At 40.0% G+C, this 24,176-nt stretch overlaps 1 protein-coding gene and 2 long non-coding RNA genes across 16 annotated transcripts in view; 2 read left to right on the top strand and 1 right to left on the bottom strand.

The window, feature by feature from the left end:
- Window positions 1-24,176, top strand: part of LOC105285138 (voltage-dependent calcium channel type A subunit alpha-1) — a 155,311-nt gene that overhangs the window by 74,108 nt on the left and 57,027 nt on the right. The window contains exons 1-2 of one of the 14 annotated variants that reach the window (XM_026970488.1): window positions 872-1,173; window positions 2,564-2,660. The exons of the other annotated variants lie outside the window; for them this stretch is intronic. The gene's annotated coding sequence lies outside the window, so the exon portion shown is untranslated. Of the gene's footprint in view, window positions 1-871; window positions 1,174-2,563; window positions 2,661-24,176 lie in introns of those variants that run through there. 14 annotated transcript variants of the gene reach the window in all.
- LOC105285137 lies at window positions 5,052-13,744 on the bottom strand. Its single transcript, XR_895001.2, has 2 exons — window positions 8,080-13,744; window positions 5,052-7,804 (listed from the first exon to the last, which is right to left on the bottom strand). It is a non-coding gene; the product is annotated as an uncharacterized LOC105285137 (long non-coding RNA).
- Window positions 13,932-18,849, top strand: LOC105285136. Its single transcript, XR_895000.3, has 2 exons — window positions 13,932-14,574; window positions 15,354-18,849. It is a non-coding gene; the product is annotated as an uncharacterized LOC105285136 (long non-coding RNA).

Genomic DNA, 24,176 nt, shown 5'->3' with positions numbered 1-24,176 from the left:
GATATTCTTTCTTTTTCGCAAACTTAGATATTCATATCTACTGTTAATCTTTATGCAATAAAGACTTATATAATAAATAACATTTATATATAAGAAAGATAATTATAACATTCAGAAATTTAAAGAACAAGTTCCGAAATTATATTACGTTTAATCTAAAACGAAGAAATGAAATATATTAAATCTGCATATTGGGACATGTTAAAATACATCATAAAAATATTTAAGATATTTTTTGTCGGAGGCAACCCCAGGGTATCGCTTTAAAAAACCTCGGCCCTGGCGCCCTCCGAATGGGGGTTAATTCGTAAGCGCGACAGAGAAACCGTCTCTCCGAGGTGCGAGTGAGCGCAAACTCGTCTAGTAGAAAAAGACATCTAGTGGAAAGCTGGAGGAAGAAGCAAGCAACGGTGTGCGAGTAGAAGCGACAAGGAAGGCGGTGTACATCGGGGGTTGAAGATCATTGGAGGGAGAGGGACGGCGATTCTTGGAAAGAGCGAAGCTCGCTCTGTGCGACAAGAGCAACCTACGTAGCGAGAGGTAATCGCGTCTGCGGGGAGACCACGTCAGTGCGACGAAAGAAGAGAAACTGTAGATGGTTGGACAATCACGAGAGAGACAACGATATCTAGAAGGGGAAACGTAGCCCATCGGCGCGACGAGGACGAGCGAATGGGCAAAGAGTGGGCGAACGGGGATGGCGGACGATTTGGTGGTGGAAACGCTGATGAGGGCGGTGAGGGGGTGAGGGGAGAGACGAAGGGATGATGGTGAGGGCCGCGAAGGAGGCGGAGAGGAAGAGAGAGAGATAGTGTGTATGTATCTGTGTACGCGTACGTGTGTATATCCGTTTCCATGAGTGTGCGAGAGCGGTGTTCGGATGGTGGTGGAAGAGCGAGGGAGCGTAGTCGAGCGACCGTCCCGCTGTGGCCACGAGCTCCGACGCTCGGGGAACGTAGGTAGTGTGTGAACTTCCGGCCGAGTGAAGCGGACAGGGGTTGTAGTTATAGGAAAGGTGCCGTCGAGGAGCTGTAGTAGAAGACGATCGCGCGTGGTGAAGACGAAGCGGGAGAATCGAGAGGAAACCGAGGAAGAGGAAGTGGCGCAAGCGGAAGAGGCGGAAGAAGAAGAGGAACGGGCGGAACGAGGAAGAAGTAGTTAGTGATTGTGCTGGTACGAAAAACGGGCCCATTCACTCCCGTTTCTCCTCGTACTTCGTACGTCGGGTCGTACGTCATCGGGTCAGGCCCTCGGTACCGCCGCGCCGAGTGCCCGCGCGAAGCTTGACTCGCGCGGAGGGTGACTCTCCCTCGCCCGCGGGGCTCGCACCGCTCCTCGGCGAAAGAGAAAACGCGCTCGTGAGCGATCGGCCCCCGTGAGAAAGAGAAAGCGTCGGGCTCGTTAGCGCCTCGACTCAATCAATCTCGCGAATCTCGTCTCGACCTCTCGCCGTTCGATTCCCTCTCTCTTTCTCTGTGTCTGTCCCTCCCCCCTCTCTCTGTTTCTTTCTATCTCTTTCTTTCTTTCTCACTGTCTTTCTCTCTGTCCCTATTTATCTATTTTTATTCGTCTCTTCTCTCTATCTTTCTGTCTCTCTGTCTCTCGTCGTCGCGTTGATGCCGTCGGGACGGTGACGGCTGCCGGGGTGTTTGTTATGCGGCGGTGGTACAGTGGCGGTTGACGACGACGACGACGAAGAGGAGGAAGAAGAAGACGAGGAGGAGCGCCCGCCGCCGCCAAGGAGAACGTGGACGGGGAGGAGACGGAGGAGGAGGAGAGGAGGAAGAGGAAGAGGAGGAGGAAAAGGACGGGGAGGACGAGGAGGAGGAGGACGAGGACGCGGCACAGGAGGCGAAGCAGCTAGCCGTTTCTCGCCGTCGCGAGAGGACTCGCCGAGAGTGTGCTCTGGTGCGTCGTCGGGAGGGAGGAGGAGGAGGGGAGGGAGGCTCGAAAGGGAAGAAAGACGACGTCGACGACGAGGAAAAAGGAAAGGAAGAAGAGAGGCGGCGGACGAGGAGGAGGAAGACGAGGAAGAAGAAAAGGAAGGTAGTGGCCGCCGCCGTCGCCGGTGGTTGTGGTGCCCGCTCCGAGGAATCCGAGAGAGTTCAGGGCTCGGGAGAGAGGATCCCCCCTCTCTTCACTCTTCTCTCTCTTTCTCTCTCTCTCTCTCTTTCTTTCTCTCGCTCTCTGTCTGTCCTTTTCTCTTTCCCACTCGCTCACTCATTCTCTTTCTCTCTTTTTCTCTCTTTCATTCTTCTGTTCCTCTGTTCACCCCTTTCGGAGAGTGTCGTTAGTTTGTCGTGAAACAAGAAAATAATCCGGACGAGAAAGAAGGAGCGTAGAAAGAAAAAAAAGGAGGGTGCGAAAGGTGCTACGTTGGTGTTATTTTCCCCTCCCCGTTTCCGCCCCCCCCCCCCCCGTCCGCCCGCACCACCCGCCGGTGTTTCGAAGAAGGGGGGTTGGTTCATAGTGCACGTCGATCGTCGGGGTGTCGTCGTGAGTGTGCAGTGTGTAGTTCGCCAATTCGTCTGTATCCACCTTTTTTTCTCTCATTTCTGTAAAGTGGTGCCTCAGCACGAAGAAGAGGGGATCGTCACCGGGGCAGAGGCTCGAACGCATGTAGGAACATGGCTGCATCCAGCCCCTGCCTCCCTCTAGAGGTGAGTCCAGCGAAACGGAGCGGTTCTCCGTCCTCCTAACTATCTTTCGCCCTGCCGTTTTACTTTTCATTTCGGCATGGCGCGTCTCGCTCGGCGATCCGACGTGAATCCGGCGTAATTTTACCACCCCCGCGAAACATCCCTCATGACGACGTCAACGAGCTCATCTGTCGGCTACCTCGCTGGCTGGGATCTCTCGGCCATCGCGGTGGCCACGTTTGGGTTAAAGCTTGACCTTTAAGCTGGTTTCACACGGCGTACACTTCGACGTCGAAGTATGTGCACACATACACACATTTTTACACGCATAAACTCGGTTCTCTCTCTCTCTTTCTCTCCTCTGTACCGGTTTTATGCCACCCACGAATCGCTGTTTAACGTTTACCTTCCGCAATAGCAATCTAATCGCGTTTGCGCGTGATCTCTTATGACAACGTTTTGTGATAATGTTTCTTGATATCGCTACGATCGCGTATGATGGTTTGTTATTTGATCGTGGTATCACAGCTGGACATTATTCTGGAGATTCACCCTACTTACGAGCAACATGGTTACAACTGTGCGCTGGGAATTTCGATTTGTCGTCGCGTTTTTCTCTTTCATCTCCACGTAGTCCGCACCAAATCATCCGTGTCAAACGGGCTTTATTTCCATCGATCGCGGAAATATTTAGAACCGTCAGGGTGGCTGCTATTTGAAATAATTTGAAACATTTGTGTAACTGTACACGAGGATCTGTAAACTGATGATGGTCCGTGTGAAACCGGCTTAATCACCCATTAACCCACGCGTGCTCTTTGGCGCGGCTGGCTTCCTTAACAATTGGATATGTGTACGGGGGCGACACAGTGCTCTCCATGCTCGTATTTTCGTGATATTTTGTCCTGGCGGCAATCAACGTGAATCCGGTCCAACGTGAGACTGCGATGTCGCGATGACGTGAATCGTTTTAACCGCTCAGGTTTCTTTAGGACAATTTGTTGAAATAAAATGAAATGCTTTTTTCCTTAAACACTTGTTAAATAGATTTAACATTATATTGAGTTAAATCTATAGAAATATTATTTATAAACTGATAACATTAAAACATTTTATGAAAATAAATATAGCTTTTTATCGAATTTAACATTTGCCATACTAACAAATTATTATACATAACATTTCTCAAATTTCGTTATTTATGCAAGAAATATGTTTGTACAGTTTCTAACAGGGTGGCAAAAATATACAACGAATCTTGGAAAAATGGCTGATTAATGATATAGATTAAAAAACTTATGTTATACTACTTAACTTATATTTAATAGCAGAAAGAAATAATCCACGATTTGGCGTACTTCCACAGATAGCGTTAATGTTTCCTTCCTCACATGTTGACTGTTATATTAAAATTCAAATTTGAGCATAGTTGAGGATTAAAGGCGTGTTTCAGTTAATGTAATTGTTCGAAGTTGCGCATTTACATAATTCAATAATTTATTGTAATATTTTCCGCTCTTTTTCTCGGTTTAATGCAAAAATATGCAGTCTGAGTCATTCTACGAGAATGCGTTATTCAATTACGCAAATGCGAAATGTTTTAGAAAACTCGTGTCGACGTACGCTCAATTATCAACGACACCAGAAATTTGGAAGTCGAAAGTTAATTTAGATTTCATATTTATCATTGGACGTGGACTATTTTCATCTTTATTTTTATCTGGTTATCTTATTATTTTGTCTGATTATTTTATCTAGCATATATTTTATTTAGCACATATACTACATATTTTCTCTCCTCATTTGTGGTTCTCTTGCCTCCATTTTCATTATTAATCTACAAAGCTTTCATTTTCAGATATCTTTTCAAAATAAAATGTCGTTCTTTTTTGTTCTAGTTTGTTTCGCTTTTGCGCTCCTCTATTTTTGACAGTGCTATTACTACGTTAATTAATTGAGAGAAATGGATATACAGAAAAATTAAATCAATGATCCTCCAGCTTTTTATCTCTATCTCATTTTTTCTAAATCGAATCGTGTTTATTTTGCTCCTACTATCAGGCTTTTAGCGTGTCAACTGTCGGACTTTCTTGTCGCCTTCTCCAATGAAACAAAACGGAGCAGTTAAACGATACAGAATGCTCCTCTGGAGTATTCATAAAAGATATGAAAGGCCTCCTCCCTCGCCCCCTTTTGGTGTGTTGCTCCTCACCATTTCGCTTCGCATTGTTGCTTGTGGATTTTCTTAGCTCTTCATGGTCATTAAATACGAGATTAATTATAAAAATCTATAAGGAGGATTGTGAGAAACAAAACTCGTTACAAACAAAAACGTTACAAACAAAAACGTTACAAACATTTTTGTAACTTTAAGGAAAGCACATATGCAAATTTTATATTCATCATGTTTATGTGAGATATAGGTTTTAATTTCTCCATGTTGCGATTCGAATGTCTACAGTCTCCTTCGAGAAGAAACTTTGCGTAATGTATTGAGTTCACTTAATTATAGAGCAATTACATTATATTGAAGAGTGAAATATAATTGATATACAGATACTATTTATTATTTAAAGTGTATTAAATACACTTGTATTGAAACTTATGTCTGTGTGCTAAAAGCTCATTTAATGAGTTTGAGTTTTCACGATGAAGTAATTGCAATTTGTTAACCAATTTTCCGAGAGTGAAGCATCCGAGAAAGTATTTATTGTATAACCAACGTCGGTTTCGTCGAGTCTAAGGCGAGTAACAAGAATGATCCTGATACATAACTGCGACCGTTTCCGGCACGTTTCGGTCTTGCAGGAAGACAAATAATTCCTATGGTAATTTTATGCTTCTCAAATGGTGCATTTTATAGCATTCGATCGTTCGCGACAAGCAATAATTATCTGGAAACGTAGCGTGCAGTTGTTTTTTACGTTTGAGTTTTCAATTAGCGTAAGAGGGAATTAATTCTTCTGCATATGATGTACATTGCAGTCGTACAACGTAAACTGGGCCTCGAGTTATTGTTGTTCCCTTTTAATCCCGTGGGAATCTGTTTTACGCGTATTTATCGCTTTCATTAAAGCACTAGGCACGAGCCTGCTGTAGATCGTCCATTCGTATTTCACGAAACGCTCTGGTTTTTGCGTTCTCTGTAAGAGATATTTACGTGTGTGTCCTAACGATGTTTCATCTGTTATCACGCTACTTGCAGATACTCGCGGTTGTATTATTCAGTCGTTCTTATTTTCGGGAGTGCTTGCTCGCAACATTACTACAATTTCTCAACCTTCTTGTAATTCTTAACACAGTAATGACTTCATTTTCGAACATCTATCCGTTGATAAAGTGACATTACATTGTAACAACTAAGATATTAATGACGTGTGTCATTATTATACTTTTGATATATGTTTAATAGAAATGAAACTTTAAATTTTGTGGGCTACAATGAAGGAAAGTCTACAACTTTAATCCGTTTAGTCGTGATGATAGTGCATGCCACCATAACAGTATTAAAGGTTTTTAGCTTAATGAAAATAAGTACATTAATTCTACATCGGTGCTGCTGCGTGTCTGAATATTACGCGTGTGTAAATTATGCCGTATTCTTATCTGATATATTAATTTTGCTTTATTCGTAAAGGCAATAAATGATTTGAATTTTTATAGCTTTATTTTCTCTAGTTTTTGTATATCGATTTCAAAATGTAATGTCAAACAGGATTAGAGTAATTGACCGACGAAGTATAATATTATCTCGATTATTAATTTGATAATATAAAATATTGTTTGCTGCGAAATATTAGGAACTAAAAATTTATTACACATCCCTCTATATGTTTTTATTTAGACATGTAGTTATTTACTTTACTTATTGCCTTATTTATTATCGTATCGTGTTGTATTTTTTGTTAGTAAAATATTAATAAACAAATTTTAATATACTTTCTCTGCAACTTTGTTCAGAGTTATTTATTAAATATCGCTGTTGTATCGTGTTTATTATTGATATTTTTAAAAATTTCATTTGCTTCATTTTGTGTCTAGAATTATTTTCTCAAATCTTGGCTAATTTTACTCACGTGCTATATTACATGTTTATTTTTATTTGTTTTCATTATTCCAGAGTGTTAAGCAATTTCGTTAAAATACAGTTATGTGAAATTTTAATTTTACATCCTCTATTTTGTCTAGACTAATTTATTAGATTATCAGCCCTAGCTGTTTTGCGACGTAAACGCCAGAGTTATGTAATTTTCAATGGAACGATGGCTCGGATCGTGCCGGTCGCTCGTTTCGTCTCTCGCGTAATCGCGTTCCCTCGTGTACCATCCGACCTCTCGATCCGATCGATCGGCCCAGCACTCCCTTCGATGCTTTACACAGGCCCCAAATCGCTCGTCCGCGAAGGAAGCCAATCCGCGTTCGCGAGCGCGACGCCGACGACGAGATTAGAAGGCGACGCGTCACGACGCTCGCGAAAGTGACAAATTAATTTCTGGTGCAACGTCGGTCGACCCCCTTTTCATCGTCGTGTCGCGATTCGATCATTTCCACGCCATAATTTCCATCGAGGGAAATACGACTATGCGCCATTGACGCTTTATTGACTTTTAATTCAACAATTTTCTTAATGTTATTTTTTAATTGAATTTTTCCGAAGATGTTAATTGTGGAAACTTCTCACTCAAAGATTCCTTTAATTAGAGACGCAACTGTTACACGAAAAATTAACAATTAATTTTTAACTTGTGGATCTATCTAGACACAAATTTAACAATAAGGTAATTGTAATTTTTTCAGGATATTTAAAAATCTGAAAATATTGAAATTAAAGAAAATGCTGCTTCTATATTGAGATCGAAATAACTTCATTCACAACATGATGAAGTATTGGTGGCTAAAATATTGCGCGCTTTCGAGGTGTGTTTATCGATGTAAATCACGGTCATTCAGGCTGCTCGTCGATTTTACGGGGCTGGCAGGCTGGTTGGAGTGAGGGATACGTAAGCGCTACGTGTGAGGAGCTTACGAGGGATGGATTTTCAGTTGGCAGACCCAACTCCCTCTGTAGGTTGAGATGGCGATCAACGCCGGCTTCGAGTATATCGACACTTTCCAATGCAATGCTTTAACTTTCTTTCTGATTCAAGTCAAATTTATATATTCATCTGAAAAAATTCAGGAATTATGCAAAAATATACACTTCATAATATTTCGGAAAAAAGATTCAACATTTAATTGATTGCCAGAAAGAGCCCAGGGTTTCATCAAACGTTTCACTTTTGAGATTAAAAGGAGCTAATAATTTATCATCTTTTATCTAATATTTCTTAGACAACGTTATAACAAAGTAAATATTATAACAAAGTAAATAGTATTTCTAAGAGAGAAAAGGCTTTCTTTTATAATCAAAAACCTTGTAAAGATGCAACACGCTACTTACAGCGGGACGATTAAAGGGGACTGATGTACTTATTTACTTGAATGAGCACAGCTGAAATGCGTATGCACTCATTATTTTTGATGTCTTGAGGGGTTGTTTCTCTTAGTTACTTTTAAAGCCGGTACTGACGACGACGATGGAGGCGGCGACGACAGCGGCAGTAACAACAACGTCGACGTCGATGGAATCGCGATGGTGGACGTCGCTTGCAACAAGGGTGGTGGAAATGGCGGTGGATGGATGGAAGGGAGAAAGAGGGAGAGAGAGAGAGAGATGGACCGCGCTCGATGGTGCAACGAGGGGCTAAGAGGACGAAAGGGCGGCACATGAATGAACGATCAATAGATATATAGTCACCTACCTGCTTCGCCGGGTAGCTGCCTTCAGCCGTTGCAGGCTGTTTGATAATAGGCGCATCTGATAAGCCGTATTACATAATTTTAATGAATGCTGCTAAAACAAGTATAATAAAAAGCATTATGAACTTAATGCGACTGTCATAAAAAAGCAAGTTACAAACGTTATAAAAATGTGAATTTATGAAAAAAGTTAATATAATGAAATGCCTCTTGTGCGTGGCGTTTTTCACGAGTTACGCAGTTATTTAAATTCCTTAAAAACATTAAAAGAGATTTAATATAAAATAGCAATCGGTTAATTAAAATCACGGAATTTGACTTTGCTAGCTCTGCGATTAGTTCCTCCAAGTTCTTAGAAAAAAAGGAATGTTTATTGGAACTATAAAAACTTATTTAGTGAAAAATAATGATAAAAAATAAAAATTCTGAATTTTTCTTTATTGTTGTAGTAATAATAAATAGTTGCAATATTGTGCAAAGTATCATTTTGAACAAAATTTTGGGTATCTATTTCTGTTTATTTAAACATTTATTCACAACAAATTTGTAAACTTTTTAAAGCGTTATAGTCGTGCTGTTATTAATTACATGTGCTGTGAAGTGCAGCATATTTCTCGGAATTCTAACGATCGTCAAGCAGTACAACGTGGTTCAAAAGTAATTTATTGTTAAATCAAGAAAAAAAAGTTTAAATAGTTTAACGTTAAAATTGTAGCTATTCTTTCTACAACGTGATAATGTTGCGTATAAAATACAATATTTTCTGTAGACTTTTCTAGTCTCAGTAAATATATTTCAATTCACTCTACTAATTCTTCACAATATTGCTGCTATAGTTGTTATATCCAAGTTTTTTTTGCGTAGAAGGATATTTCCTTCGTTTTCACCCTATTCATATAGAGAATACAATATTTCCGGATATACAAAAGAGAATATATTTTACTAACACGCGGTAAATTTAATTGTTTTAACGACATTTTTCGTGCCACCCCAAGTCTAATCTTTGGATCGATAAGACGAAAATCTTCTTTTTTTATGGAGCTTTTTATGAAGATATATTTTAAGCGCTATACGTGCACACGCCTCAAAGTCCTTCGTAGGTAATGAAGCTCACGGATTCCCTTAGGGTTAGGCAGGGCCAGGACACTTTTATGGGCCTGCCGTGTTATCACTCGTGGATCGTAACCTACTTTTAACGTCTTCAACACTGGCTAGCGCCATTTAATTTGGCTAACGCAATTGTCGTTTCTAGGTAAACATGAGTGTCACGTGCCAAACAGGAAAATCATAATGAATGCAATTAATTTAGCTAATTAAAAACAATCGAATTTTTATGAAGAACGGTAATATACTATGAAAAATGTTATCATCGATAACAAACGTATTAATATTATATAAAATTTTCAAGAATATTTTATAATTGTACATTTTTGCAATGCAAAACGGCTTTTGAAATAAATATATGTATATCTTTTCAGTTAAATATTTTTTATTATTAGTGTAAAAAAATTCGAAGCTATTAAAATTAAGCATAAGAAGCACACGTGGTAGTATTAATACAAAGTTACATTTTAATATACAATGAAACTCTTTGAACTCTCTTATAATTGTATATTAAAATGCGGGAGCACTAAAAGGTAGAGTGCGCTAATTAACTTTGCCAGAAATAAAATGTAATAATAATCGGTGTGTTTCCCAAACATTTCGAAGACGCCTACATTTTTCGTGTAGAGTTTGCCATATGCGATTAATGCGGTTTACATTGGCGATATGACTTTTTCATGATTTGACATTTCCTCCGGGCGTAGCGTAGGTGAAAGCTTCATAATCAAATACACAGATAACAAACAGGGTGACTTTTGACCGCATCTGACCGGATGGCTGGTACTTAGAGGCGTAGGTGGACGCGTATGGATGAACTTTTCGCAGCTGTATCTTTATGAATTACCGCGTGTATTGTTGGCCGCGGAAAGATCCTAGCATCGCTCTGAAAGTATATCTTGATGCGAAAATCGTACGGCATCCTCGTAAGAGGATGTCACGTAGCGAACATTCGTTTCTGTGATCCCGAGATTAATGGCGGATTGAAATATGGACAAACGTAAATCGTTAGAAAAATTTAAAGACATTTATTATTTATAAGACTTTTATCAATGCGCTACAAAGACGTACAAAACTACGTTACTGTAAACTGTTGATAGTTCTTAATATTTTATTTTACATTTGAAATATTGCTTTATACAAATTCAGTTTTGCATGACCGTGGTTAAAAATGTTATTCTGTTACTGCTACGTATATTTTTAATGCAAATATTTCTAATTTTAAATTTGATGCGGTCAATTCTGTTTTGAAATTTGCTGGTTCATTTTTAATACAATATTTTAAACAGTTTTTGCATACGTGCATCGCATCTGAAATAGTATAAAGTACTGAAATAAATATAAATACGACTATTGTCTAATAGAGTAAATAATCCTAAAATTATGAAGTACGATAATTTCTTCCACTTGGTTATCCCTAATCTTCGGTTTGCGATGCTGACTAAATCTACCCTTGCAAGTCAGAAAATCTCAAACTTTCCGGATGACCAATGTCTGCTCCACTTTTTCGTGACCTCCACCATTGTTGAGCAAGCAACGTGTGCGTATGCATGTTTCTGCGTGTGTGCGTGCTCTCTCTTCCTCCCCCCCCCCTCTCTTACTCTCTTTCTCTGCGTATGTCCGAGGGAAAGAGAAGATGTAGAGAAAGAGGAAGAGGGACTTCAACCTTCCTTTCCCCTTCTTTTATATAATCCCTCCTTCTCTCTTTCTCGTTTTCTATATCCGTCGTGTCTCGTACCACTTGGCAAATGCTGGAGACGCAAAGTCGCCCCGACTGACCTTACCATTGACAAGGGCGTCTTCTCTGATTTATTAAACCCGGAGCGACGTAAGGAAATGAGCTGCTCGTCGTACGATAAATACTCCAATGGAGAAGGGTGTCATGGCAATGGGACCAGATTGTAGGCCCTGCTCCGAGATTTCCGTTCGAGGGACGGAACCTTCGTGTATGCTTCTTCAACAGAATTAAAAATTCCAAATGCCTATTTATTAGGGATTTGGATACAAGGACTTCCGATATTAGAGCCGATATTAGAGATGGTCAATGCAGGATATTGTACGCAAAGGACGTAACTTGTCGTATGCATGACAACAATGCAATTAAAGCGAGTAAAAACGTTACCATGGAAATTGCGCGCGTCACGTAAAGCTCTGTAATTCTCAGTTAATGCTCAATGCATGTGTGATTGAGCATGAACCAAGCGTTTTAGAAGTTACGTAAATAAAATATATAAATTTAGATAAATATATCTGAATAAACAGGTACATCTATTTATGCTGGTAAATGACTATTTATAGTAGAGATTCAATAATTCAGGATATATATACATATAGTTATCTAACAACTAATGTGTATGCTCTATGAAGATGGATATTTTTCGTCTTCAGTTATCACGGACAACTCGAGGTCGGATGCAAGCTACATTGTTTCCCACCGAAATGTTATAGTTCAAGGATCGCACGCGGCGCATCGAGCGGAAATCTGTCTACGCGTAGCGAGATCGGCGCGTAGAGATTCGTGCGACGTCGTGTCGCCCGCGGGGATTTATCGTAACGAGATAACGACACCGCTGATTAATAGATTAATTCGGTGAGGCTGCGCGTTTTCATTGCGGCTCGTATCTCCGATTCTCGACTGATATCACTCGAGGCACTTGAGTCGATCTCGGTGATGGACGGCGTCCAGGATTTGAATGGCATCGGCACATGTCATCAGACAAAGCCCTTGAACCTCTGAAATCGCGGGGCTCGTCACTTGGCTTATACCGATATTGTTTAAATTGATAGGAAATTGCATATTACGTTTAGGAAATAAAAGTATAAAGATAATAATGTAAAGTAATGAAAAGCGATATGTAATATGAAGAATATTCAAGTATAATAATAAAAAATAATACAACTACACTCACCATCATACACACACACACATACTGATAAATATTACATTGCTACGTATTATCTGTAACTGCACATAAAATGTGATCCAGTAAAGAAAAATGTTTCCACGAAAAGGTTTCGAGTTAACTTTGGTTTAACGAAAATGCGGAAACTTTTATCATTCTATAATAGTTTAAAACTCTCTTTAATTTCCAACGAATATCTTTGTAATTAAATCTGGAATTAAATTTCCGTCCGTGCGCGCGCAGATAGATTATTCGAATTTCCTGAAAAATAAAATTTGTTGTTTATTTATTCGTAAAATTTATTCAATGTCATCAAAGTTTAAAACAAGCTAAATATTTCACTTACCTGAATTTCTAACAGTAAAGGTTCACGTATCATGATTAAAGATGATCCATTCCATTAAATTTGATATAAATTATTATTTCATTATGAATTTATTTGCTGAATACGTCTTCATAGAACATAAATCATTGGCTGTTAGATAATTCCGTTATATATCTTGAATTATTACAATAGCCACTTAATATCATAAATATACACATATATTTATTTCAATATATTCATCAAATTTATATATTTCATTTATGTAACTTTTTACATAAGCTTTCTGGAGCATTTTATTTGTATGTTCCGCTGCTGGAATATTTGATAAATCACAATAAATATTCAGAATTTTGTCGTTACGTTCGTTTAATCGACAATTTATGGAACTATACATAATAATAAATGGGATACGACGAAGAATGGCAACAATATATTATTGATCCTACGTACAAAATGCGAGCTGCAAAATTCCCAGAACGTTTTGACCAATATCGCTACAAATACTTCATTTAGAATGCGAAGGAAACCTTGAAAATAAAATAGCAAATTACATCAAATTAAACAGATGAAAGTAGATTAGTTTGTTATTAAGATAAGTTTCCATTTTAATCAATAAAAAATTTCGGAAGACATATGTTCTTTGAAAGAACAATGATTTAATTTATATTCAATTATAATTTACACAAGATTTATAGATAGATTTTCCCAGATGCTTCCTAGTTAATTTCCGTGCTAATTTTATAATGATACCTATCATCTGTCTAGTCGACAGAAACTTTACGACACACTGGGGAACACCCGCGAAATGTCACCGCCACAGTTAAGGAACATAGCAACATGTTTAAAACGTTCCTAGAAATTAATCTAGTCGAGTTACTCCGTAAATGTCAGGAACATGTGACTTTAGTGAATCGAAAGGGGTGAGACACGCTTGGGGGTTACAGGTTTTACAAGGTTTTATTCAGCTTGCCGTGGCGATTCACAGAACAATGACTTTATTCGCTCATTGACTCAAAAGCTCCGGGATTCTCCGAAATGCACACGTCATATATGTACATATATATATATATATATATATATATATATATATATATATATGTAGTACATAATAAAATCCGTATGTCCCAATTTCGAGGCTCGTTTCGAGGAAACGCCGAGCATGCCGTCCCTAATCTGGTCCCAGTATCAATGAAAGCTCGCAGCTCTTCTCGGAAAGCTTCGACTCGCTTACGCTTTCGTTTATCGCGTGTGCCGGCCATTCATTGATAACTATCATCGCGCGATGTGTATCGACAAGTTCGCGGAACAACTGATGCATCAATGTTAATTAATTAGTTTCTCGCTTCCGTGAAAACGTGCCACTTATTGCGTGACGATTATTATACAATATTATACAACACTCTCAATAAATTTGTCATAACGACGTTGCCGATTGTGCAATTCGCGGGAACCCTTGATTGCTTCATACTCTTGACCTCTCGCCATTCAAGCAAGAGAGAAGACTCATTCTTCGTACGAGGAATAAGTGGAAAATCCCAATTCGTCAGCCACGAGATGCGTCCGGAATGCGTCCGGAATGCCAGTTGCATCCACTATTCGCGCTTGCGGCGGGTAGTAGCATCAGTGTCGAGTCAGACGTCTCGGATATCGGATCCCTCGCTACTTACTCTCGTCGTTGTCTCCCTCGCGAAGGAAGTCGCCGGTGAATTCAGTGGCGGATCTATTGATCCAAAGCGTCGCGCAGGATATCGCTGGCCATGCCGGATTACCGTGGCCTCTTCAAGTTGTTTCTCCGGCGGGTTTGTAGGTACTTGTTTCCTTGCCTTATCATTATAACATCGCGGACGAGCGGTTGCGTCGTACAATGGACGCATAATAGGGCCGTGCGAGATAGTTGATCACGTTTTCGGGAAAACTGAAAACCCTGTTTTCGTGAAATTCTGAAAACCCTGGCACCACACACGCCGGTATCGGCGGGCTTCGCGTAAGGTACCGTAAATTCTAACTACGCTACTAAAACCATCGATGCGCGTTTCGTCGCGGCGCTCGCAGGCGCCAGGCGTTCGCATATGTTTGCGGCACACACACCCTCCCGCTACTTCAACCCCAATCCCGGTCTTACAACCCCTCACGACTCACACACGCAGCCGCCTCGCGTGTCATCCGACGCGGGATCCGACCGCTTGAGAGCCTGCCAACGCGACGCGCGTCTCTCCCTCGTCGGCTTCCACGGTGTTGGCTTCGTTAATTTTGCGCGGAACGAACCTTGTTCCAGATAGATTCCCCGGACCTTCTCTTGAAACAGTGCTCTCGTACGTCGGCGCCACTTTCATGTAGACGGCGATTTTATATCGCCGGTCAAGACTCACAGCTGACCGAGTTTTCTTTAATGTCCTTTGTCTCGGATTCTTTCTGCGTAAAGAAAAGCATAAATTTTCTTATAAATTGTATTTGTGAGAGAGATAGAAAGATTGTAAACTTATGTAATATTTCCTTAATTATCATTTATTAAAATAAAATCCTTTACGATATATTTTTGCAAGAAAAGATGTTTTCTCTTGATAGTATGTTTTTTATAATTTACAGTTGACGTCATATACAGAGTGGAGAATTACAGAAAAAAAAGGAATTGATCGAAATCGCACATTCCACAACTGCGTACATTTCAATCTGTCCTTTTTAGCCGATGCAATTGATGCGCTTGTATGATTTCGACCTGTGTGACTCATGCGGATTGTCGGTGAGCGAAGCCTCGGATCGTCCGGTCGCGATGTGGCAGTCAATTGATTCAACGATCAGAAGAAAAACGTCCTGATTGCGACTGGCCGCGATCTCCCGATCTCCGCAATTTACGATCCGCTTGCACGGTCAGGTCGACGCAAATATTTGCTCGGCCGTTACTCGTGAAAACATCGTGACTCTTTCTTCTGTCCGCAACTGAACTCTCTTTGTGAACTTTTCTATATTCGTTCACGCGCAAATGTGCAAAATATTGAAATGTAAAATATTGAGAGACATCTTGTAAAGCTTACTAAACATTTCGTTATTTGATGATTTACAAAAATCAATCGGCTTGATTTTACTGAAACTCACTTGGATCCGAAAAAAGTTTAAGAATAAAAATTATATCATGTAAAATTAACAAATAGTATTACAACTTTCAAAGCTAATACTTTCTTTAAAACACACACACACACACACACACACACTCAACACATAGGTGTATAATTTTCTTAAAATATAACGTAAAACATGAACTAAATTAAATTAAAATATTTTTTTCAATTTTAATGAAAATTTAAAATTTGATATTTATCCCAGACACGCATTCTCGATGTGCGTAAAATGTTTAATACTTATTAACAAATAACAGAGAGAGAGCATGCAGTAGGGGGAATATTGAGTGGTTACTGGCAGGAATCAACGGAGTGGAAACTGTCGCGCAATTAGCAGACCGGGGGTCATGTAAACGAGCCTAATGCGAGCCCACGAGCTCATAAATAGCGCTAATAGCATTGTTCGCGCGTGAGAGCCGTGTGTAAATACAGAGGGCGCGGGCAAGTATACGAAAGAGGGTGGAAGAAGGTGGAAGGTCAACAGAGGAGAGGTATCCAGCCATAATAGCCGCCTACATGCTCCAGCGAAATTACCTTTCGATCTATTTACCTCCAGAAAACGTCGAGTTACGTCAGTCGTGTCAGTTGGATGCTCGATGATAGGCTCACTTGTTATTAGCGAGCGTTTTTAGCTTGCATTCGCAATCAAAAATTTGCACGCGTGCACTCGTGAGATTTGTTGGCATCGGAAATTTTAATTTAAGAGAACGGAAATAACGGTGCTCGGTACGTTTACATTGAGACTGTCTCAACTATCACCGAATTTGTATTGTCTGGTTATAGATTTTATTATGTCATTATCCTTTTAATATTGCTGAAAGTAATATATATTTCATTAGTGAACTCGTTGAATAAATATTCCATATAATTGAATCATATAATTCCAGGTAATAAATGTTGTATACCACATCGTTAAAATTGCATCATTGAAAAATAACGCAGCGGAAGCAGATAAGAATATGCGCGCGCTTAGCAGGAATTGCTACACGCGCAAGATCTTTTAGCAATAATCTGATTTTCAGCTCCGTTTTCTTTTTTGATCCTTATCTCCCAGCTCGGCTAACTCATTCATCAGAAGATACGAGAAAGCGGTATAACTGCGTTCTCGTGTAGTTATCGTGCTTCTTTCTTACGAGCTTAAAGTATGCAGGTACTTCAGAGCCGGAAAATAAGCAGAAAACGCACAAGAAGAAAGAGGACGCGTATATTCTCGCGTGGAAAGTAAATATATATCAGTAAAGCGGAGATCTTTCGTGCCGGAGATAAAGTGCGATTCGCGAGTAAATTTCCCGCGACGCGACGTCCCGCGCGTTTTCTCGCGCCGTTTCATCCCCGATGGATAATTTATCGTCCAGCTCTCTGCTGCGACCCCATCATGGATGTCACGCTACACTCTCGCGACGTCGTTCTTGTTCCACTTACGATTCTGCCGCGCCCGCGGGACGGATATTTTTGGCGGACCTTCCGGGGATTTGTCGAGCGGAACTTTCGGCCGCGCTCTGGAAATCGCTCTGCTTCCAGCATGCTCCCGTCAATTACCGCCTGTTTCCAGCTATCGCTGCCGTCAATGAAAGGTCTTAACGCAGCCCACGCTATCGAAAACGGAAATTTCAATTAAAGTCAAGCGTCCCGCTATGACATATCGATGTGGATACGTTTGAATCTGTATTTGCCAAATATGCAAACCATTTTATTAATTATTTTTTTAGATATGGTTTCTTTATTTATTTTTTATTTTGTTTCGTCTGTGATATTGTGTAACGATATCATGCATAATCGCGAACGATACTCTGTCCCTCTGTCCCTTTCTCTCTCTTTTTCAGTCTTGTGTCAATATCAAGCGCATCAGTGTCATTCGCAAACTCGATATTACCGTTGCTAAGGGAAAAGAAATAATATAGGGATAAAATATCAGTTATAAATGGGAGGAAGTCAATTGCTTTTCTTTATCGTATCAATTACTAGTTTATTTGTTTTCTGGAATATAAATATCCGAAGCAATGCAAAATGATTCTACCTCGCGTTCTGCTACCCTTTCGCGCTCTGCTACCTTCTATCTGTTGGGTCCAATACTCCCAATTTATATTAATCATTGGATGTCAAATCGAGCGCGGCGTGCCACTCAATCTGGTCATGATCCAGACGCGTTCGAACCCAGAGGCATTTTGTCGACATACCTCGACCTGCATGCCCGAAAGTACACATGTATAGTAGTGTCCATAAATTCACGAATGTACCGGTTTTACAGAATAATGACTTTCGCTTAATAAAACGCGGATACTCTTCAATGAGAATGCAGAATGGCAAAAATTGCCAAATCAAAACTGGCAGTTGAAAACAACAGGATTTATCGCAAAACAATTTTCGATCGTATAAGTGGAGAACAAAATTTTAATGGATATTTAATTTTAAATGGACGCTGTATTAATGAACTGCGAGGAGAAAATAATTAGAGATCCATACACGAGGATGGGAATTTGGGAGAAGTTAAAAAAAAGCGGTGAGAGCCTGCAATTAAATTTTGCTGCAAGGAAAATAATTAATGAGAGTTTGTTCATGCGAAATATAGGCGGTAGTGTTGCTTCGCGCTTTTACCTTAGCGTAACTGTATTTGCTTGCAGTTTCCGTTAAGAGCATTTGCTTCCGTCGTATTTGTACTCAAGCTGCACTATACGTAATCAGATCGGGACAAAGTTTGTGCACGGGAAGGTCGTATGTCCAGGCAAGGAGCTTGAATTGGAACTGTGGGACTGACTAGCCAGAGAATGAGTTCAGTCCGACACAATTAACCCATTAGGATACCGATCTGTCTTTCCGCCGGTCAGTGTAGCCTTGCGTTTATTGCGAACAGTTGGTTAAAACGCTTAAGAATAATAAATTTCCGTAGCTTCGTGTACAGTGAAGAAGAAACCCATCTATCGTACGGAAATTCATGATTCTGAAAATAACTTTTCTTGATATGCAGCGAAGAAGGAAATGTTTTTATATAGGGTATATAAATCGATGTTATTTGATTAATGAGGAACAATGAGAAACGGAAATAAAATTAGCAATTAAATCAAGAATTGCTTGACGTTTCGGCGAGAGAGTAATAGTTGTGCTGCTATTTTCGCTACAAATATAACACCGTGTCCTTTTTTTATAGAAATTCTAAATTTTTTATTACATAGAGCTCACTAATTGAATATGTGTACACATGATACCATATTGCGACTTATTTTTGACTTGTCTCCTTCTCTCAATAAGCATCTCAAGAATGAAAGTAAGACGAAACGAATGCTGCAATCTCCAAGACTGATGCAGGAAGGAATAGGCAGCAGTACGCTTCGGAATTGCATCGAATCGTAGGAAAGGACTAATCTATCCACGTTTCGCAAGCTCGTCCGAGTGATTATGTACCTTCCTAGATACACGCGCACATGTACAACCGTCACATGTGGCGATGCACATACCATCGGTCACACGTGCGACATACAAGTACAAGGTGAGAAGACCAGAGGGAGAGAGAGAGTAGCTACGCAACCGACAGTCATCTTCGTCGTCGTCGTCGTCGTCGTCGGGCTGACGTCACCGGACGAAATGGCGCTGACGTGACGTCACTGGGGACGCCCGCTTCTCTCCGCAATGTTTCCCCTCGACGCTGTTCTCCTCGGCGTTCACTCCGCAACATTCTGACGCCACCCTCTCCCGCGTGCTCGGAGGGATGCCCGGGTACCGCTCTGCTGGGGTGGCAGCCGGGATGGAGTGGGGGTGGCGATGACGCCGGCTGGGCGCCGCGACGGTCGTCATGGGGTTCGTAGCTTTTTGGCTGGTGCCGTCGTTCAGGAGCCGGCGGCAGGAGTCGGTTTTCGAGTAACGATCCGGCAGGGAGACGACGCCCCACAGTATGCACGTAGAAACTGTTTTGCCAGGAGACAAACACGTTACTGTCTTACACCCTTATGCATTGCCGGGGATAATTCTCCTCTCAACTTGATCTCAAAACGTCGCTGTCCGTTTTGCCTTACAGATTGGAAGAATGGTGATCCACGTGGCCTGAAATGGCGATATTTAAAATAGCAGTTCTGGCACTCGTTTGTATTGTCGATGAGATGATCAGGAAAACGCGAAAATCCGACTCGCACATCTCGACTGTGCGGACGGGACGGTACAGTTTTGTTTAGACTACAGAAAGATGTTGCGAGTCTTTATCGATCTGCGAATAAGTAAAATGTTTTTGTATTGACGTGCGACGGAGGTGTTCGAGATGTGTAAATTCGAGGACAATGGCACCGATAGCGGTCTCAGGGTAGTCTTCGTCAGGAATGATTGCGAGCGTGATGTTTTGTCAGTACGCTTGAATCGATCGGTCAGTCTGAGTCAGCGGGGTTTGCCGTCCGAGTGTTTCGCGCGTTATCGAATACCATTATTAGCGGTTGCATGATGGCATCCGATAATTCAAGATGGCTTACATATGGCTATGAATAGACGGTGTGAGACGAGAATGGTAATCTTAGATAATCTGTGCAAACTCCTGAAGATATAATGCCTTTTACAGCTATACAGATTAAGGGATGAACGACGGCAGTCTGACTTGCGCATGATTGCATTATTGACAATAATTTCATGACCATTTACTATCGTTACTAAATGACAATGCGACGGTCTCGTAAGTGATTAATCATAATAAATTACAAAAATGTATACAATATATATATATATATATATATATATATATATATTAATTATAATATTATATATAAATTTCATCAAATTTACCACAACTAAAAGTCGACAGACGTCTGAAATATTAATATAAAAATAAAATACAACTATTAATATATACAAAATTACACATCAGTTTAATCAAAGGTAAAAAATTTAAGTTTGTATTTCAGTCCATCTATGAACAAGACTTCATGATTAGAATGAGATTACTCCAATGCAATACATAACGTCGCTCCTGACGTTTTTATTACACGAGTGTTCGGCAATGCACAAATTTTCCAAGATTGTCCGTTTGGACTATACATTCTAGCATTACCTATTAAAGGGTAAAGTGTTTACTTCCATGTGTGTAATAAACTGAAAGGCAAATGCGCATTCCAGGGTTGAGAGTAGATCGTTGAAGATTATATCACGCGAGTACATCGTTAAAACGAGAGCAAAAGAGGATTGATATTTCGCCGGTGTTTCTGGACTCGATGGTATCGAATTGTTTCAGTCAAGGGTGCATCGCAGCCGAGTGATTTCTTCCGTGGAACGTGTGCCTGTGAATCTGTGCGTGGCGAGAGCCTCGTGCGCAGCCCGATAGCATTCGAAAGAGTTTATATCTCTCGTGAAAAGGGAAAATAATGGAACGGCCTCGCGACGCGATGGCCGACGGTGTCGCGTTGCTGCCTGCCTGTCGATCTGGAATCGAAGGTCAATTATTTTTAATGTTCACTTCGCCTCCCTTTCGTTGGCGCCTGCCGACTGACCGGCTATATGTACATAGGTACTCTCGATTCCTGGTCAATCGGCCATTTGCAGCATGCGTTAGATATTTTCAGCGGATAAGTCCGTCTCAGCGTACCATTTTGCGGTAATTACTGAAGTATACGTCACTGGAACTGACATGCTAATAAATAATCGACTATGACATTCTCTGAATAAATTGAAGTGTTATTTATTAGCACAATTATTAAATTACAAAGTAAAGGATTTTATATTTCGCTTCGTCTATCATTTCGGTTCAACATCCTGTCTTTTATGATATCGACGCGAGTTGTATCGATGTCAGCTAACGATGTCGAACATCATTGGAAATGTACATAATTAACGAGGCGGATTATCAGCGAGCAATATAAGAATTCGATAAGTTTCTGCTCTTTGTCTTAACTAGGGTCAAGATAAAATTAGTATTTCTTAATAAATCTTCGAAACTCTTTGAGAATAATTTATTTCGCTCTTACGTACGTTAGTGAAACAAATACTCGTTCTTTCGTGCTGGTTACCGTGGATACTCGACTGACTGCGTTCGTAGCTCATGCTCGTTACTTCAATTAGCAAGGATCAAGATCTTTCTGCGAACTCTATTGCGCCACCAGCAGTTTCTGGCTATAGTCCGCCCTTCTATATTCTCTTACAGGGATATTCTTCTTAGCGTGATATTTGATCCGTGGAAAACTAGAACATCGAATCCAAACTCGCCATTTCGTTGAATAAGCCCTTTTCACGTGGCCAAAGATCTCTTATATTCCTTTAGCACAAGTTTTGAGTGTATAGTATTTGAAAATTAAGTTTTTTATCATCTTTTTAGAAGTCATTTTTCCTTTTTTTTTAGATGGAATAATATTTTTCGATATTATTACTGCTATTATTTCGCTTACACATTTTGCAGAAGTTCGATATGTTGTAAGCGCGCATATTGAATTTTTGCCTTCCACATGCACAACAAAATTAGAAATATAGAAATCAATAGATTTTTTGTTGTTAATCGAAATTTGATATTATAAAAATGATAAAGTTTCAGAATTTACTTTGTTTCTGAGCTGAGTGATCCGAATATGTTAGCTTCCCACACATTGCTGCACTTTCTCAATCTCGAAATATTCAGAATTGAATATTTATGAAATAACGTGAGAAAAAATTCGGCCAGGCTTCCGCTCGACACATATTAATTGCTGTCACGAAAAACAGAAGCGTCCGGTAACACGACCATTTGGCACGCCTCGCATCCTATCGATATTTGCTAACCGGTAAAAACAGTGCCCTAAGTGCACGGCGCGCTGCAACAATATTGTTGCATAAATCGCAATTAACCTTCGCGGGAGCTCTCGTCTGCATGCGACAATCAGTATCAACCATGCAGGACATCCCTGTGCTTGTTTCACGATCGCAACATTGCGAGCAAGTATCATCCGGAAATCGAGTTGCAATTTAATAACTGCGACGCCAAATTTAATCCCAACAGGACCAAATTCCGATAAGTAATATGACCGATCGAACGTAAAGACTTAATTATCGTCCATCATTAAAAAGAAACATTTTATAAATTATTGAATTCACGGAGACGTAAAGAAATAATTTCAAAGGAAGCCTTGACAATATTGAAAGCACTGTAAATTTTTCAAAAGAGATTGTCTGAACAAGTTATTATTTTATTTATTGGAAATTCTAAGAGATCAGACTATCTGGTTGTGAAGGGTGTTAATAGAAAATGAGGTGGAGCATGTCGTTATATATTATCAATTTAAACCGCCTAATTGCTGAAGAATTACACCTGCTGCTGATGTAATTATTTCCATGATCGCAATTGAATCTTTCCATCATGTATATTGCTCTACTTTGGCGGCGCGCGTCCTTGCAAAACGGACATACGAGCGAGTTGGCGGTTCATTTTCGAGAGTAGTATTGATCCCGCCGTTACAGAACAAACTGGATCAATTATTCCTGTCCTGTTCTCAATAATTCAGTGACGTTAGGTTGAGGCACGAGTAAACGCGGGCAACAATCGCGGACTATTTTATCTACTTTTTTTCGACATTTTATATAAACCATCCCTTTCGTTGTCAATTTACCTTCAGAAAACGTGTTTTCGATTGCTTCATAGCATAACCTGACCAAATAGTTGAAATTTGTTTTATGATAATTCCAATAATAATGTATTCATGTAATTCAAAATTAATAACATCTGTGTTAACTTGAATATATGTCCAATAAATCAGTAATTTCAATTGACAGCTGTCTAGGAACGAATGCAACAAGTGATGTAACAATTTATAGCGATGTTACGTTTTCTTATTCTAAGATACATTTTTAACAGAAAAATAGAGAAGCGACGAATACTTGTCCTGTCATTTTCAAACTCGACGATGCTGAGTTGATATTATAATTATTTTTTTGCGAACTGCTATCTTGCTGGCGCTGCTTTGTCGGTTGCTGGCCAGAAACGGCTGAAAAGAAGCGGAAAGACTCGTAAAGTCGGGAAAAGGGAGCGTGGAAGTACAATAGCTGATAAAATTGGCAGGCGCCACTCCGCGTCTTCTTCGAATTATTTGATTCACCAGATACATAAAATCAGACGATTTCGGTGGGAATTTGTTTCTTTGAACGCGTCATGAATATATTTGGCCGAATGGCGTATCACGCAACAAATTGCGAGCTTCACTGCAGGTTATTTTTCAGCAACATCAAAAGAGCCACAATTTATGAATGTTTCGGTTTATCTCGTAATTGATCTTCTTCCGTAGTACCTCATTTAGCATTTAATATAGTTTCTACACTTTTAATATTATATAGATAACTCTTAAACATTATTATTATTTTTTAA

This window comes from Ooceraea biroi, chromosome 6, assembly GCF_003672135.1.
Source record: "Ooceraea biroi isolate clonal line C1 chromosome 6, Obir_v5.4, whole genome shotgun sequence".
Lineage (NCBI taxonomy): Eukaryota > Metazoa > Arthropoda > Insecta > Hymenoptera > Formicidae > Ooceraea > Ooceraea biroi.
This window is presented reverse-complemented; position numbering and strand designations above follow the sequence as displayed.